This window comes from Maniola hyperantus, chromosome 16, assembly GCF_902806685.2.
Source record: "Maniola hyperantus chromosome 16, iAphHyp1.2, whole genome shotgun sequence".
Taxonomy (NCBI): Eukaryota; Metazoa; Arthropoda; class Insecta; order Lepidoptera; family Nymphalidae; genus Maniola; species Maniola hyperantus.
In genome coordinates, this window is record NC_048551.1 from 10,176,962 (window position 1) to 10,191,194 (window position 14,233).

A 14,233-nucleotide genomic window follows, 5' to 3' on the forward strand; every position below is an offset into this window, starting at 1 on the left:
CAAATTGCTATTGCGTTGGAACCATGTCTCATTAACATCGAAATGACGTCATTTTGACGTCAGCTGAAATAAAAATATACCATCAGCTCGAAACTTCAGTCTACGTGCTGACGTCACTAAACTGGCGGCCACGCGCATTATCAATTTGCGGGACTAATACTCGTTCAAAATTTGCATGTTAAAGTCAACACGCAAACAACAGTAATCAACTTTATAAATAAAGGTTCGACGCCCTATAAACCTTACATGACTCCATTAGTAGGTAAACGATACCCCGCATGTTCGCTTTTTCATCGAATGAAACACAAAACCCTAAGTTACTAAACAAACCGATTGGAAAAGTAAATCCCAATAGAATGGCCATAATTTTTTTATCCAACATCGTGTTTGTATTCGGGGACCCTTTTTTGTCATCCATTTTCCCAGTTTAGCCCGGATCTAGTTCGAACCTGGGTCAGGGACTGTATATTAATCTAATCCTAGAATCTGGCTGGCTAGTTTTTATTCGGCTCGATCCGTGGGTTCAATAGTTTTTTGTTACCGTTTACGTAATTGTGCTACGATGGTGCTACGAATTCCTTTGATTTTGATGTTTGGTTCTCGTGAAAGTAAAAATATTCGTGAAAACGTGAATAAGTCAATAATTGTTTCCGTCGTTTCCTAAAATTCAATTTTCAGGTCTACCTAAATAAAAACACAAAAGACTTCATCATCATCATCAATATGAATTGAAAATAATATTTACTAGCTACTTTTGATTACGGGAGCTTTTGGGGGTTTTCCTGATATTTTGATCAGGGAAAATGATTATTTAAAACACTTAAAGCCGATAATTGAGGCTACTTTAATAATGATGTATTAATCGGGCAACGTGCAGGTCGCCACAGCGTCTAGACGCTGATCTCGCACATTCCACATATTCGTGGAACACTATAGGTACGTCTTAATCTATTACAGATGGGCGAACCATAACTAGCTTATGCTCGCGACTTCGTCCGCGTAGACTACACAAATTTCCAACCCCTATTTTATCCTCTTAGGGGTTGAATTTTCAAAAATCCTTTCTTAGTGGATGTCTACGTCATAATAGCTATCTGCATGCCAAATTTCAACCCGATCCGTCCAGTAGTTTGAGCTATGCGTTGATAGATCAGTCTGCAGTCAGTCAGCTTTAACCTTTTGCATACAAGTTAGTATATTATCTAAATAATGTAGGTAAAATCGTTAGTGATGGCCACAGAGAATTCGTGGTGATGGCATTTGAGAAACGTGTGTTGAACTATAGATATAGCAGAAACAAGATTGTAAGAACACATAAAGATTCCATTCATTCATTTCCACCCTATTAGCAATGGAAGAAAAATTAAAAAAATAAACCATGTTTTAACAGTTATTATTGTTCCACGACACGATCATATCAATGAGAGATATTCAATTAAGCTCATCGACAGGCGTTGTGGATTATTGTTAACGTATTACCAGATTGCAATTAAAATCTGTATTATTATGTACACTTCATTTCTTTTAAATGGTAATTTTATTCGTGTCATTGTAGGAGTAAATATTCGTTTGGACTCTTTCGTTTCGTCTTTGTAAAGTGGATGGATTTTTTGTTAATTTCACTTTTAGCCACGACCTGTAGGCAACTATTATAAGCGTCACTCAGGAAAGCAGGTATTAATATTTAAATAATTTTAACGATTTTATTGGAATGTCCTTCCAAAGCCTACACGAGGAACATAAGTTCAACGCGTATAGGGTATCCGAGAGTTTTAACAAAAAAAAAAACTGGCCAAGTGCGAATCGGACTCGCGCACTGAGGGTTCCGTTCCACAATCGTATTTTATCAACATTTTGCACGATACATCAAAAACTACTTACTTACTAGATCTCGTTCAAAACAAAAAAAAACCTATTTTCGGTGAATTTTTGCATGGTAATGTGCATCATATTTTTTTTAGTTTTATCATTCTCTTATTTTAGAAGTTATAGGGGGAAACACACACACATTTTACCACTTTGGAAGTGTCTCTGGCGCAAACTGTTCAGTTTAGAAAAAGATGATATTAGAAACCTCAATATCATTTTTGAAGATCTATACATAGATACCCCACACCTCACACATCGGTATGGGTTTGATGAAAAAAAAAATTATGTAAAAATTTATTGTTTTTTTCTATTTTTGTGTTAAAATCGGTAAAAATTTTTGTGTAATAATGCGGTTCACAGAACACATCTACTTACCAAGTTTCAACAGTATAGCTCTTATAGTTTCGGAAAAAAGTGGCTGTGATATACGGACAGACAGACAGACAGACAGACATGACGAACACAGACGTTCCGTTTTTTGCCATTTGGCTACGGAACCCTAAAAACCGATCAAATGCGAGTTTTCGTCGCGTCGTACAAGAAATAACTTTGTCTTGCTATATCTTTACTTTTGCTATAAGACATTGCTTATTGCTACCTGCCAAATTTCATGATTCTAGGTCAACCGGAAGTACCCTACAAGATTCCCTTGTCTTGACAGACACGACAGATAAATAGACAACGAAGTTACTTATTAGTGATCCTACAAGGGTTACTTTTTTTCCTCTGGAGATAGGGAAACCCAAAAATGTGGAACAATGAGTAGGTATTTGTGATCTAAATTGCTAAATAAGTGCTAAATAAATGAGCTAAATCCGGATCCTATTATCAGGCGCTCATATCAAAGCACTGGCCAAAACAAATCCCTCAGGAGGAGTGGACCATTCGGCCGCTGTCAGCGGCAAGCGAGCCATTTGTCACACCCCTTATTTTCAAACAAGGCCTGAATAAACGCCCCACTTGTCCTAAAAAAGTTCTTGTGTTCTGAAAAACCTTGGATGAAAAACAGATGACCTTTCTGACGTAACAGTGGAATAATTTACCTATTTCATAAGCGGATAGCGGAATACCCAGTAAAATTTTCGAAAATATGATTTCGATCCATTTAAAAGCTTAGAAGTTATAATTATAATAGAAGTGAAAACACAGACAGACGCAAAATGCGATTGCTTTGCTTTACGTTTGCGCACACATTTGTGCACTTGATTCTTTCTTGCATAATTTCAAATTATGTTATCTTCATGGTCGTAATTCGATATCGCCGGAGATATTTAGATAAGTAGGTATAATGTATATCACTCACGATAGTTTGAACACTAAAATCTAAGGCTAAAAGAGATTAACAGAGATCGTGCAAGTGAACAGTAGTTTACATTTCCCTTTCCACAATTTTCAACTAAAAGTTAAACTCTGCGAAGTAAATAACTTAAACACTTCTTATAACGTTGCTGTAAAGTTACCGCTTTTCCGCTACGTTAATCTTCTCACTCCTTTCGGGTAATTAAATAAAATGCAGTCGCTTTTTGCCTCAGCGCTATTTTTATTTCCATTTCAGTCCACTTTACTGTCTAGGCACAACTGAAAGTATTATTTAAAATTAATTTTCAAAGGAGTTCGATAATTTCAAAAGGAAATGACAGACTAATTTTTATTCCAGAAAATCAAGGAGCTCTCACGGGAATTAAAAAAAAATCTATATCCTTGTGGATGAAGTCGCAGGTATGATAAACATCACGGCTCTCTACTGAGCACGGGAGTTCTGCCAGGGTGAGACAGGTTTGGCTATAGCATAGTCTAACCACGCTGGATGGCTAGATACATGCTGTGTTCATCAGTACACTTATTATAAATGCGAAAGTGTGTTTGTTTGTTGGTTTGTCCATCAATTACGTCGTAACGGATTGACGTGTTTTTTTTTTTAAATCTTTTATTAACAGGCTTTTACATTTATGTATGTGCGAAATTTTTTGCATGAGTGTAGTCAAGACCTGGAGAGTGACCATAGGCTAATTTTTATCCCGGAAAATCAACAAGTTCCCACGGGATTTTCAAAAAGCTAAATCTACCGGAACGAAGTCGTGGGCGTCAGCTAGTAACAAATAAATAAATCTTAAAATCTTAAATCTGGCCAAATTCGGTTTGGTTTACTTCACACACCTTTGAGAACTCTCAAGCATGCAAGTTTCCTCTCGATGTTTTCCTTCATCGTTAAAGCAAATGATATTTAATGCGGATGAAAAAAGTTAGAGGTAGAGGCTAGTAGTAAATAATTAATTTACTTAAATCCATTTGGATCGTCTAGAAGAACCCGAATCACTGTTAGGCTTCGTTGAAGGGTTTCACGCCCGTCCGTCAGTTGCCAGTGAATGGTGATCACTGCTTGATATGGGTAACTGATATGGGTACCTATCTGAATATACCCAATCAGAATACAAGAGGGTGATTCAATTACATCAGCGAATAAAACCCCGTTCGTTGGTCGATTAAGGGATCGTATCCAACCAAAGGATAAATTGTATAATTATTATTTGGCTAAATAAAGAAATAAAGAAATAAATAAAGAAGAAAGATCATTATTATCAAATTGTAGATTCGCGTATTATTTCAAATGGTTCAAACGTAGAAGTATTTTTATTTTTAAGTCTGTCTATGACTTAAAAATAAAAATACTGGATTTGTATATCTACATGAGACCACATGAGTAGATAATAATTATGAGACCCCGAATTTCATTTCGCTATTGAAGTAATTTAGAAAAATATCGATTCAAGTAAAATATAGGTACCTACTATTAAGTATATAATGATTTATTGGAATAAAAACACCTTTAAATAGTCGATAACGCTTGTAGTAGAACGTGATACCTAATTATTACGTCAAACTAAAACTAAAGCTATACGAGGAACTCGGACGCGTAGTCTGAGAAAAAGTCCATATTAAACTCTTATTGGTACCTACCTATCCTTTTATTATAATTATTATCACCATCTACCAATACCACGCAAAATCTCTCTGACATCAAAAACCTATTGAGCAGTAACAACTTTAGTGACGAGAGCCGTATCTATTTACTTGTAGTAGCTAGTAGCTTACAGCTAACGAATTTATCAACTTAGCCAAAATCTGACGAAGGATAAGTTAAGCAACCACAATTAGGAACAATAGGAGTTTAGAGAGGAATTTCATTAAGGTTTACGAAATGGCCGAGTTTTGGAGTACAAATTAGGCTAAGGCTAAAGCCCGAGTGAAAAGCGGTAAGCGAGGCGGAGAGCGTGCGGGCTTTTGTCTAAATTATAGCCTGACTACTGACTATGAATATAAAAACTTGCTCTGGGGGTGCCACTAGTTTATTGTCTGTGGTATATTATGGCCTTCTATAAATTAGTTCCGCGGGTGTCCGCAATATACGGTTAAAGAACTTTATTCTCACTAAGAATTAAATTCACTTACATGTTAAATTTAACAAATAAACAGTAGGTATCTTATCCACACATCAACTGCGACTTTATACAAAACAAAGTGGGTAGAAATAAAATTATTACAAAGTATATGGCGAGGTGTTTTATTTTCCGGCCAGGCTTTTACATAGCCTTAGAGTATCCCTAGAACGGGGTTGCACGTCTCGAAAAACTCGCTAGTTTTCGTAAGTTTCGACATCATCACATCAGGGTATAAACATGAACTAGAGCCCAAGTATGCCCTCTCAGATTAAGGACTGTCTGTAGTCAGATACAAAGACTCTTCCTTCATTATAATTCGTGTACCTACCAACCAACTCTCGAAGAAATCAACTGGGCGCGTATTGCGTGAACCCCGCGCCTCCCCGCGCCAATATCTACGGGAGGTTAGTACAGTACACGGCCAAAAGTGATGAAGATGATGATCTTGAATCTTTAGAAGGAGATAGCAGATTTGTAGAGCACTGTCTCGGTCGTTGAGACCGACAAAACGTCATATCGGTATGAGTGACAGAGACAACGCTCTACAAACCTGAAATGTCATTCTAAAGGCCGATGTTCATCACTTTCGGCCGCGTACTGTATGTAGTCTGTGTTGCTACGCGTCACACGCATCCGACCGTGAATTTGTCTTCATTTTTTAAAATAGAGTGAGCTTTGCCTATCTGGAGTTTTGGATGGAACTAAATTTCCGTACTCATCATACGACCCTGTAATTTTAATTCATGTGAAGTAAATCGATTAGCTGTGGTAGCCGAGTGGTTAGGACGTCCGCCTTCTAATCGGAGGTCGGGGGATCGATCCCGGGCACGCACCTCTAACTTTTCGGAGTTATATGCGTTTTTAAGTAATTAAAATATCACTTGCTTTAACGGTGAAGAAAAACATCGTGAGGAAACCTGCATGCCTGAGAGTTCTCCATAATGTTCTCAAAGGTGTGTGAAGTCTGCCAATCCGCACTTGGCCAGCGTGGTAGACTATGGCCAAAACTCTCACTCTGAGAGGAGACCTGTGCTCTGTAGTGAGCCGGTGATGGGTTGATCATGATGATGTTGATCAAATCGATTAGCAGGTACTTATAAGTATGTGAAGTAAGCATCGACAGTTTTCGAAAACTAAGAATCCCAAACTGTAGTAAATTGCATCGAGTAAATGCTAACCAAACGCTATACGCGCCTCACTCAAACTCTAGCCTTTCGTATCCAAAATAGTTTTGTTTTAGTCATGCAAGTTGTCTCGTTAGTGACTGACAAGCTTTTAGCAAGTTTTCGGACGCCGCGCCGCCGGCGGGAATCTAGTCAAGTTTTAATGCTCGTAATTACCTACATATAGTACATTCAAGGGTTTTGTGGCCTAGTTTCGACAATCAAAGTAGGTATAACTAGTAGACCCATCAAATATCAATTCATGATTAGCAATGATTGTCTAAATCGATTTTTGGACGGATGACCATTGATTGCCGACAAAACTTTTAAGAAGAGCCTTTAAAAGTTTTTTTTATTTTAAACTAGATGATGCCCGCAACTTCGTACACGTGGATTTAGGTTTTTGAAAACTCCGTGGGGAATCTTTGATTTTTCCGGGATAAGAAATAGCTCATGTCCTTCCCCGGGATGTAAGCTAACTCTGTACCAAATTCCAACTAAATTGGTTTAACTGTTGGGCCGTGAAAAGCTAGCATACAGACATGTCGGATTTATAATATTAGTATGGATAGTATGCATTTATAGACTAGCGCTTGGCTACAATTATTAGACTTGCTGGCAGGGGATGATGCCAGCCTAAGCTGAGGCGCATTTGCCTAGATGTCAATTCACTCTTGACTTGAAGGAATGGAAGGGAAAACTGATGCCGGAAAAGAATATTTTTATATTTACATATCCTAGAGATTCGAATTAGAAACGAGGAAGGCAAATCGCTTCGTACGTGTCCGTGGAATTTCGATTACGTGGGTAGTTAGGTACGGGTTACTGTTATTTATATTCTGTGGTACGGATGCAGACCTTGACGATGCCTTGCGGTGCGATAGTAGTTAGGTATCTAAGTACATAGAAATATGAAGAAGTAACCAGGTCAAAAAGTTCTTGGACATACTCTTTGAAATATATCCAATAGAAAAGAAAGTCGATTTTGATCTATGAGCAACCGCAGAATCATCTGCGTCCATCGATGTCTGCGTCTAATTCTTTTACCGTTTGGCATATAGGTATACCTACGAAATAAGATCGTTATACGAAGTAAAAATTACTTAATAAACAGTATTAAAAGAAGAAGTCAACGAACTCAAATAAGAAAGTAAAATAATTAGCTCAGGATTCAATTAGGGACTAGGGCTTACAAAATAGACAATATTATTATCTTGCTTATAAGAAAAATACCTTGAAAGGAATGTGTGCTATCCCAGAGCAGTACTTAATAAATGGAATTCGAAAATTAGAATAGATTGGATAAGAAAATTCTCTAGAAATTTTCTACAGTGGCAATTATAGTGGTTATTAGGTATATTAGTAGAATAAAATTTATTATAATTACGAAATGAGGTTTCTGTTCATTAACTCTATTGTGGATGCCTATTTAACATAACCATAAGTCACTACCCGTATTATAAATGCGAAAGTGTGTTTGTTTAAGGGTTTGTCCTTCAATCACGTCGTAACGGAGCAACGGATCGACGTGATTTTTGCATGGGTATAGTTGAAGACCTGAAGAGTGTCATAGGCTCCTTTACATCCCAAATTCAAGAGTTCCCATAGGATTTTTAAAACCTAAATCCACGCGGACAAAGCCGCGGACATCAGTAGTCTAGTAGATTATAATGCTAAGTTTTAAGGCTGGAACAATTTAATTAATTATAGCCTCAATAGCTCAACTGGTAACGGAGTGGACTGAAAACCGAAAGGTCGAAGGTTCAAACCCCACCCATTGCACTATTGTCGTACCTACTCCTAGTACAAGCCTGACGCTTAGTTGGAGAGGAAAGCGGAATATTAGTCATTTAACATGGCTTAAATATTCTTTAAAAAAATACTTTTGCACTTGCTAACAAGAAAGGGTTGAGAACCTCCTCCTTTTGGAAGTCGGTAAAAAGTAATGTGTACTAGCTAGCTTCTATTATCAGAGTAGGTACAGTATGAAATTAACTAATTAGAAATTTCAAATAAGATTAGATAATTCTTAAGGCGTTTTCTACAGTGGCAATTACAAGAGGCAGGGTAGAATTTAATAATACTACAGTGGCTCTACCGCGGTTGTTTGACAGCTACAATGTCACGATCGCAATCATCTCTGATTGGTTAAGCTCGCTCACTATTGGCTACAATGCATTGTTGTAACAAGAATCGCACAAAATCAGAACAATTGAGATTGTAATAATGATTGATGCAGGTTTTAGACAATCGCCCTACTGAATGTTGTTTTAAGACTTTAAACTCTTGGTAGGTATTTGAAATATGTAGCGATAGGTTTTACAAGATTAAATAGTAGAATATAAAGTTACAGGTTTCACTATTTAGCTATGAATTAGGAAAAGTTTGTGTTCGAACAATTTTAATAGATCTCTTTCAAATGGCAAAAAGCGGAACCCTTATAGATTCGTCATGTCTGTCTGTCTGTATGTCCGTTTGTCACAGTCACTTTTTTCCGAAACTATAAGAGCTATACTGTTAAAACTTGGTAAGTAGATGTATTCTGTGAACCGCATTAAGATTTTCATACAAAAATAGAAAAAAACAACAATAAATTTTGGGGGTTTCCCCATACTGAAGAACTGAAACTCAAAAAAAATTGTTTCATCAAACCCATACGTGTGGGGTGGAGTATCTATGGATAGGTCTCTAAAAATGATATGGAGGTTTCTAATATCATTTTTTTCTGCGAGAGATTTTGCGCGAGAGACACTTCCAAAGTGGTAAAATGTGTGTGGACCCCCCTTTAACTTCTAAAATAAGAGAATGATAATAATATGAACTAATAAAAATATATGATGTACTTTACCATGCAAACTTCCACCGAAAATTGGTTTGAACGAGATCTAGTAAGTATAGTTTTTGATTTATCGTGCAAAATGTTGATAAAATACGATTGTAGTACGGAACCCTCAGTGCGCGAGTCTGATTCGCACTTGGCCGGTTTTTTTATCGCTAGCCAGCTACCAAACCAGCCGGTCAACTAGAAGGAAGGTATGTGGGACTCGCCGGCCTAGAGACGCCCGGAATACCCACTAAACCTCAGCGCGGCGCTCCTGCGCGTTGCCTGGCGACTGGGTCATACTAAATCACTAAAACTACAAAATGAGGCAAGTGATTATTGGTATTGGATTGTGTTTAGGTTGAATAACAATTAAGCTAAGTTTTTGCTAGCGCTCTGGTTACAAGATATTACAATAAAGTTCAAGAAGATATCCATTATGGCTTACAAGCGTGTTAGGTTTGCTCATAAATTATTGTTCAAAACTTGTTTGTTTCGAACAGCCCTGAAACTCGCGAGCGTCAGATCTATAAGATTTCTCAACTTTGCTAACACTTGTTCCGTAATATTTTGAACAAGAAATATTACTATTACGACCTACTTACATCCCATAGGTAGGTACTGACGTTTTGAAAAGGATTTTTCAATGATATAGAGATAGTTGCTTTGGATTAAGTATAGCAAAGATATCTTCTAAACATATATAAGGAAAAGGTGACCGACTGACTGATCTATCAACGCACAGCTCAAACTAGTGGACTGAAATTTGGCATGCAGATAGCTATTATGATGTAGGCATCAGCTTAAAAAAGGATTTTTGAAAATTCAAGGCCCTAAGGGGGTGAAATAGGGGGTTGAAATTTGTGTAGTCCACTCGGACGAAGTCGCGAACATAAGCTAGTTAATAATATAACTAACCGATCAATTATAATTTACTTTGAGCGGGTTACATAGTGATTTTATTCTTAACTTAATTATATATAGGTAAGCTAAAATTTAATTTTGACTTTTTAGAAAACCTCTACTTATACGAAGACTTACTTACCATAGGTACAAAAAAATGATGTACCTATAAAACATCTTTTTGACCTAATAAGCTAAACTGATTCCTAGTTCCATGTTAAGAATACAACCGCGATCCTAATAATATTTTGGAAACGTCAAATAAAATAAAAAAAACTCCAAAATCGCCTTTATTCCATCCGTCAAAAACCCAACACGAAGAAAAATACACGTCTACAATCGACATTATAGATACAAAGTCACACAAACGTCTTTTAGAATTGAAACGTCTTTTTCAGAAATAGGTACATTTTAAACGACACAGAGTTCCGTTTGTCCTTGTCGACTTGTAGGACCTCCGGGGGAGGTAAGTGCAAACTCTGATAAGTATTGGAGTGAAAAGTTCCAGACAATGACTACATCTAACATACTGTGACATTGCGTGCGATATATAAGTAAGTATATCTCAATGACATATGGTTATCAAGAAAATATACGAGAATACTTGCTTTCGATAGATAGATATATAGAAATACTTTATTGCACACAAAATATTGGACAAACAAGACAAAAAATAAAGAAACTAAAAACAATTGTATGCAAAGGCGGTCTTATTGCTCAGAGCAATCTCTACCAGGCAACCTTTGGTGAAAGGAGAAACTAGGTATACCTCTACCTTTAGCTCTCCTGAAATAATGCGTACAATTTTTTGTACTTAGGTTAAATTAATAAAAAAGCGGTGTATCCTAGTGGATAAGATGTTGGCTTCCTATTCGAAGGGTCCGGGATTCGATCCCGGGCACACATCTCTAAACTTTCGGAGTTATCTTTAACGGTGGCACATAATATGTTAACAGAATATGTGCGCCTATAAAAATAATTATTAGTAAAATAAAATAAAATTCAAATTGTTATAATCAATATTTAAAAAATCTAAGTAGTTTTTAATGCAAATGAAAATACAAAAAACAAAAATACCAAACTTATTCTAGAACATAAAAATTACAAATCGAAAATATCATCTAAACCACCGCAACGAGGCAGGGTGCCCATAATAAAATAATAAAACAAATCAGAAACAAAATACAACTTTCTCTTTTTTAATTTAAATAACTAGAACTCATCGTTGAAGCGTAAACATTTATTCCCCACATACAAATGTAAAAACTTTTCATGTATTATGAAATAGGAGTATTTTAGTGTGGAGGGTCGGGTTTTATTTAAATCAGCAGTTTTACACGAGCTTTATATTTTCAGCGCTTACATTTTATTTTGTTAAGTACAATAATTACACGCAATTCGAAAAATTGAGCCGTTTACGCTTAAAATACTTTGTTTATTCATACTAATATTATAAATTATAAGTGTCTGTCTGTCTGTCTGCTAGCTTTTCACGGCCCACATCCGTTCAACCGATTTTGACGAAATTTGGTACAGAGATAGCTCGCATTCTCGGGAAGGACATAGACTACGTTATATCCTGGAATTAAAAAGCTAAATCCACGCGTACGAAGTCGCGGGCATCAGCTAGTATTGAATAAGGTCAAAGCCGATACTTCGTGGCCAAGACCCGTGCTCTGTAGTCAGCCGATCATGATGACTCAGGTACTCCTACGTATCTTCTCATTTCTAATTTGATCACGTAGAGGACTCCAGGCATCTATGTCGAAAATTTGTTCGGTACGAGTAAATGTGCGATCACGTTTAGGCCACGATAAAATTGATTGCAACTGTAAACGCTACGTCATCTATATTCTAATTTGTCGAGCATAAATTCCTCTTATATTAATAAATCTTAGACGTTAACGGGAAGATTAAAGATGCCCAGTCGATGTGATTAATCATATTATCTTCGGCGACAACGGTATCATTTATATTATTAGCTAGACTAGCTGATGTCCGCGAGTACGTCCACGTGGATTTAGGTTTCTAAAAATCATGGCAAATCAAAAGATTTTCCGGGGTAAAAATTAGCCTATGTCACTCTCCAGGTCATTAACTAAGTACCTACCTATATCCATGCAAAAAATTATGTCAATCCGTTGCTCCGATGCGGCGTGATTGAAGATCTAACCAACTAATAAACTTATTTTCACATTTATAAATAGACTAGATTAGATGATGCCCGCGACTTCGTCCGCGTGGATTCGTGTTTTTTGAAATCCCGTGGGAACTCTTCAGTTTTCCGGAATAAAAAGTAGCCTATGTCCTTCCCCGGGATATAAGCTAACTTTGTACCAAATTTCGTCAAAATCGGTTAAACGGTTGGGCCGTGAAAGGCTAGCAGACAGACAGACACACTTTCGCATTTATAATATTAGTATGGATTAGGGGTCTGATGATTCCCGAGACATCGTACCTACGCGTGAATTTAGTTTTTAAAAAACTAAATGGAAACCTTTGATTTTCGGGGATAAAAATTAGCTTATGTCCTTTTCCGGGTTACAAGCTATCTTTGTACCTTTGATCAAAATCTGTAAAATAGATGGGTCGTGAAAAGCTAGCAGACAGATAAACAGAAATATCGTGGGAGGCATATGGGAAGCGAACGCCGCCGCGCCGGCGCGGCGCCGCACAGCTGGCGTTCGGGTCGTAGTCGCTTTGGGTCGCTAGATCACGCAGGTTTGGAAGATACTTTCGTCCGAGATAAACAAAACCCCGGACTCCCCCAATAAGAAGTTTCTTTAAAGAAAGCTTTAACGCATTTGTCAAAGTTAAGCATTAAGTACTTGGTTAAAGATAAACATGAAAACATACTGTATAAGGTAGGTAAAAATAGAACTTTACTCTTTCCAATTTATCTATTTGTCATCAAATATCGAGGAAAATTTTTCCTTTCGAATCCGCACAAATGCATCCAAGCATAAAATAAAACGGCAGCAAGTGTCTGTTATTGTCGAAGTTGTTCTTGAGGCTTTATTCACAAAACTTGGCAACTTCGGTAACGAGTTGCTTTCCGAGAATTCGCTTCATTATGTGGACTAGTGATCGTGTCATTTGTAGGTTGAAGTTTGAAGCTTTTTGGTTTTAATAAATACAAGCTGTGTTGCTGGACTCTAGTTTGTGAAAAAGCTGACTGACTGACTTGATTGACTGACTGACGCACAGCTCAAATTACTTAACGGATCGGGCTGAAATTTGGTATGCATATAATATTAAGACATACACATTCGCTAAGAAAGGATTTTTGAAAATTCAACACCTAAGGGAGTAAAATAGGGATTTAAAATTTGGGTAGTCCACGTGGACGAAGTCGCGGGCATAAGCTAGTTCGCCTATATAAACCATAAACCTTAAAGCAATTAAGTTGCAACTCGAAGCATTGACAAGCAAATCACTGTTCATAATTTCAATGCAAATGTATGCAAATTCCCGTTGAGATACTATAAACGCAACTTGTTGCAAGAGTTGTAAACCTATTTCCCTTTTATTTCAGCATCAAACAAGAGGAAACAAAACGCAAAAACGTAAGTTTTGCTATTTTATCCTAATCTAAATAAAGGAAATGCCGACTGACTGATCAAAGCACAGCTCAAATTACTTGACGGTTCGGGCTGAGATAGCTATTATGACGTAGACATCTGTTAAGAAAGGATTTTTGAAAATTCAACACCTAAGGGGGTAACAAAAGTTGTAGTCCACGCGAATGAAGTCGCGGGTATAAGCTAGTTATCACATAAAAGAGACTGGCTTGAATTACAATCGGGTATCTACCATAATAATATGTTGTTAAACCATGAAGTACCTAAGTCTAAAGTCAGGTATTAGTGAAACGCTTAGTGCTAATCTATTACCTACAGTCATCTAAAAACCCCTACTAATATTATAAATGCGAAAGTGTATCTGTCTGTCTGCTAGCTATTGACGGGCTATGCACTTAACCAATTTTGACAAAACAGATACAGATGGTACAGATAGCTTACATACCGGAGTTTTTA

The 14,233-nt window shown here is 37.0% G+C and overlaps 1 protein-coding gene across 3 annotated transcripts in view; it reads right to left on the minus strand.

The window, feature by feature from the left end:
• Positions 1-14,233, minus strand: part of Appl (amyloid-beta-like protein) — a 169,953-nt gene that overhangs the window by 15,071 nt on the left and 140,649 nt on the right. The window lies entirely within an intron of this gene.